The sequence below is a fragment of the Trachypithecus francoisi genome, unplaced genomic scaffold (assembly GCF_009764315.1).
Source record: "Trachypithecus francoisi isolate TF-2019V2 unplaced genomic scaffold, Tfra_2.0 Lachesis_group4, whole genome shotgun sequence".
Lineage (NCBI taxonomy): Eukaryota > Metazoa > Chordata > Mammalia > Primates > Cercopithecidae > Trachypithecus > Trachypithecus francoisi.
The window spans coordinates 127,397,286-127,402,327 of NW_022681469.1; the positions used below are offsets into that span (position 1 = coordinate 127,397,286).

General features: G+C 53.2%; 1 long non-coding RNA gene across 1 annotated transcript; it reads right to left on the reverse strand.

Annotated features, from left to right (window-relative positions):
- Positions 1-3,335: 3,335 nt before the first annotated feature.
- On the reverse strand, positions 3,336-4,298 carry LOC117072938. The gene is made up of 2 exons (XR_004433024.1): positions 4,018-4,298; positions 3,336-3,701 (listed from the first exon to the last, which is right to left on the reverse strand). It is a non-coding gene; the product is annotated as an uncharacterized LOC117072938 (long non-coding RNA).
- Positions 4,299-5,042: the final 744 nt, after the last annotated feature.

Sequence of the window (5,042 nt, forward strand, 5' to 3'; positions counted from 1 at the left end):
GCCTCTCTCCAGGGGGTTTGCTGATGCCAGGGAAGCGTCCAAGAGCAAACAACTGGCCCAGGCCACCTGGACCGTCCAGCCCAAAGGTGGACGGGGATCACTGACAGCATCTGTCCAGACATTCCTAGGCATCCATGCTGCCCTCAGCCTCCCTGTCACCCTCACTCCATCCCCCGAGCTTACAGAGGAAGCCCTGTCACTCCACTGCCTGATGACCTCACAATCCCCTGTCCTGCAGGGTGTAGCCTCAGCTCCTTTGTGGGCTCTGGAAGGACCATCACTGTCAGTCCAGTGACAGCCCTGCCACTGCTCGCTCTCTGTCGCAACCACAAGGAGGGACATGACGTTTCCCAGCGAGGGAAGATGGGCTCCAGCCTTTTTTTTTTCGGGACAGAATCTAGCTCTGTGGCCCAGGCTAGAGTACAGTGGCATGATCTCGACTCACTGCAATCTCTGCCTCCCGGGTTCAAGAGACTCTCCTGCCTCAGACTCCTGAGTAGCTGGGATTACAGGTACATGCCACTACACCAGGCTAATTTTTGTACTTTTAGTAAAGACGAGGTTTCACCATGTTGGCCAGGCTGGTCTCGAACTCCTGACCTCAAGTGATCCCACCACCCGCCCCCCCCGTCTTGGCCTCCCAAAGTGCTGGGAATATAGGTGTGAGCCACCACACCCGACCAGCCAACCCATCTTCTGAGGCTCAGTTTCCACATCTGAAAAATGGGAAGCACCCATACTCCCTGCCTCATAGGGTAGATGAGTTAGATCCAGTAGGAGAAGCACTACATAAGTGCTAGCTGCTTGAAAAAATGTTTTTCATTTAGAGACACGGTCTAATGCTGTTATTATTATATTACCTCATTACGCTTTCACACTGTTATTTCAGTTGCAAACTCATTTAGCAGATGTGAGTGCCTCCCGGGGGCACAGCAGTGAGTGAGACACATAAGGCTCCTGCCCTCATGGCTCTTGCAGTTTGGTGGCAGAGACAAAAGGTGAACATGACATTATAAATTAAGGTAAATTCCCATGAAGAAGACACACAAGGGGCTCTTAGGGAAAAGAGTGAGGGAAACCTAGTTTGGGTTGCTGAAGAAAGTAAGCTCTGGCTAGGTGCGGTGGCTCATGCCCATAATCCCAGCACTTTGGGAGGCCGAGATGGGCAGATCACTTGAGGTCAGGAGTTCGAGACCAGCCTGACCAACATGGTGAAACCCCGTCTCTGCTAAAAGTACAAAAATTAGCCGGATGTGGTGGCAGGTGACTGTAATCCCAGCTACTCAGGAGTCTGAGGCAGGAGAATTGCTTGAACCCGGGAGGCAGAGGTTGCAGTGAGGCAAGGTCATGCCACTGCACTCCAGCCTGGGTGACAGAGCGAGACTCCGTCTCAAAAAAAAAAAAAAAGTAAGCTCCCAGCTGAGACCTAAAGTATGAGAAGGGACCAGTGGGGAAAGAATTGCAGGGAAGAGCATCCAGGCAGAGGGAACAGCATACGCAAACACACAGATTCTAGGGGAAAAGAATTGGGGGAAGTGAAATTGGGAGAGGTGAGGCAGCATCAGGTCATGGTGAATCTGAGAGCCATTTGGCGGGGGCGGGGGGGTGTCAATTTTGGTACAAATGCAATAGGAAGCCCTTGGGGAACGGGGCGGTTTAAGCAGGAGAATGAGGTAGGGCCTGATTTACATTTTCCACAGGTTATTCTGGCTGGTGGGGGTGGAGAGGAGGCAGGGAGGTGGGGAGGAGGCTGAGCTGGCCTCCAGGGCCAAGCTGGTGGTGGCTTGACACAGGGGTGTCAGCGAGAACAGAGGGAAGTGGATGTGGGATTTATTTTGGAGGTAGAATTGATGAGTCTTGGCGGTGGCCAGGGTGTGGGTGGTGAGGGCGGGACGATCCAAAGATGCCGCCCAGTTTTCTGGCCGAAGCCACCAGGCAGATGATGATGGTGCCATTTCCCGAGATGGAGAAGTCACAGGGAGGGGCTGGCTGGGGAAGGAACCAAGAGTTGACTTTTGGACGCATTATGTTCGAGCTGTTATTTGTCCTGCCTGGCTAATGACTGACAGAACTCCGTGGGCCTCAAAGTTACAGAAGTCGCCCCTGTTCCCCTGTGTTCCTGCTCATGTGTGGCCCCATGAGGTGTTTCAAGGCACTGCAATTATTTGAGCATCCTCTAGCCCCACTTCTTGGGGCCACCACCACCTTCCCACCTTCCCAGTGGCAGAAGACCTGAGTTGCCCCAACCTCTTCATTCTTTTTTTTTTTTTTTTTGAGACAGAGTTTCACTCTTGTTGCCCAGGCTAGAGTGCGATGGCGCGATCTCAGCTCACCACAACTTCTGCCTCCTAGGTTTAAGCAATTCTCCTGCCTCAGCCTCCTGAGTAGCTGGAATTACAGGCATGCACCACCACCACACCTGGCTAATTCTGTATTTTTAATAGAGACGGGGTTTCTCCATGTTGGTTAGGCTCGTCTCAAACTCCCGACCTCAGGTGATCTGCCCGCCTCAGCCTCCCAAAGTGCTGGGATTACAGGTGAGAGCCACTGCACCTGCCCCCAATCACTTCATTCTGAAGCAATGAAGGACCTCAGCCTTGTCCCACAGGCTCAGTGGGAAGGTATCCATGTCTCTGTTGGGATCCCCCAACTGCTGTGAGCTCCAGGCCTTGGGCCTGCCCCCTTCCCTGTCCCTTTAGTTCAGCCCCCACTCCGTGGATCCGCTCTGCAAAACTCTTCATTAGTTTTTTAGAGACAGGGTCTCTGTCACCCAGGCTGGAGTGCACTGGTGGGATCACAGCTCCCGGCATCCTCGAACTTCTGGGCTCAAGCCATCCTCCAACTTCAGTCTTCTAAGTAGCTGGGATCACAGGCATATGCCACCATGCCTGGCTATTACATTTTTATAGACACAGGATCTTGCTATGTTGCCCAGGCTGGTCGTGAACTGGCCTCAAGCAGTCCTCCCATCTCAGCCTCCCAAAGCTGGGATTACAGGCACATGTTACCATGCCCAGCTAAGTTTTAAATTTGTATAGAGATGGGGTCTTGCTATGTTGCCCAGGCTGGTCTCCAACTCCTGGCCTCCAGTGACCCTCCAGCCCCAGCCTCCCAAAGTGTTGGGATTACAGGCGTGAGCCACCACACCTAGCCCTGCAGAACTCTTTAGAACCACATAGACTCCAGTTTGAACCCCGCCTCTGCCATCCATATCTACCAGTTATGTGAGTGTTCTGCATCTGTGGAATGGGGTAAAGAACAATGTTCCCTTAGGGGTGTGGTGAGTATTCATTGAGATAATGCTTATAAAGCTTTCACACCAAAGCTACTGAAAAGCAAGTGTGAAATTTGTTGGTTTTATTAATTAGTATTGCCTGATCTCCCACCCAAGCCCACCATAAAGGTCTGATTATAAAATCCACAAGCCAGAGGCCCCCACCACCTTCTTGTCTTTTGCTGCCTCCCCCTACCCATACCATAGCAACCTTACAAAGCTCTGATGGTGGGATTCCAGGCATCGTCAACCAATGGGAAGCGGGGGGGCACTGAGTCACCCCATATTGGCGCGTGGCAGCCTCTGGGGGCTGTGGGCAGGGCTGGCCTCGTCTGGTGACTGGGGAAGGAGCTGGCAGAAGGCCGGGGAAGGGGGACAATGGGCCTTTGACTTTGCCGAGGTTTCTCCATCCAAGATGCTCTAACCCCTAGGCAAACATGACCTCATTCCTCCTCCAGGCTCCAGGACCCAGGGCAGAGACAGGCTTGGAGTTGGACACACCCACCCCATTTCACAGACTGGAAAACCAAGTCGCACAAGGAAAGAAGACAAGAGGACACCGAGGCTCCAGCCCTAGGACCCAGCCAGAAATCATGCCCTCCTGGGTTGCTGAGACCAGGGAGGGGACTCACAAGAGGACCTTCTAGGCAGCAAAGGTCTAGCTATCCTGCAAGCTCCTGGGACAGACAGGTTGCGCTTGGATCTGCTACTCACAGCTGTGTGGCTGTAAGCAGCTTACTCACCTTCTCTGGGCCCTGGTTTCTGCATCTGATGCAGGCCTGGCAGCCTCTTTCTTGCAAGGTTACGGTGCCCTTGGAGATCACTGCTGAGAATTCAGACAGGCCTGCTTTAAGCCGTAGCACCTGCGCCCACTGCTCTGCCTTTAAAGGGGTGATCTTCCAGGGAAGACAGTGGGGATTAAGGCCCACCCCATGCAAGCCTCCAGGGTCCACAAATGTCCTTCTCTTGCCAGGGGCTCTGCAGTGACAAGGCCTGGTAGGAGTCTGGCATATCTTTCTGGTAGCTTCCTAAGTGACATTCTCCCACACTGGCCCTGCTGGGCTTTCACCCCCTGCCCACAGCAGCCCTCACTTCCTATGCTGATCCCCCTTCCCCAGAGGGTCTTCTCCAACCTGGTCTCCATCCCCACAGCCATCTGGAGACACCCCTGCACCTGAAACCTCAGCAATTCAAGTTGCAAGATGCCAGCTAAAGGGACTCCCAGCCATTCTCTCAGTCTCATGTCTAAAATGGGATAGTGGGGCTGGGCATGGTGGCTCATGGCTGTAATCCCAATGCTTTGGGAGGCTGAGGGAGGATGGCTGGAGGCCAGGAGTTTGAGATCAGCCTGGGCAACATAGCCAGACCCCATCTCTACAAAAACAATTAAAAAAATTAGCTGGGCATGGTAGTGTACGGTCCCAGCTACTCGGTTGGCTGAGGCAGGAGGATTGCTTAAGTCCAGGAGTTCAAGACTGCAGTGAGTTATGTTTGCACCACTGTACTCCAGCCTGGGTGACAGAGCAAAACCCTGTCTCTAAAAATAAATAAGTAAAATGGGATCAAGTGTGGTGGCTCATGCCTGTAATCACAGCACTTTGGGAGGCCGAGGTGGGTGGAGAAGTTCAAGACCAGCCTGCCCAACATGGCAAAACCCCGTCTCTACTAAAAATACAAAAATTGGCTTGGTGGTGGGTGCCTGTAATTCCAGCTACTAGGGAGGCTGAGGCAGGAGATCGCTTGAATCTCGTCCTGTTGCCCAGGCTGG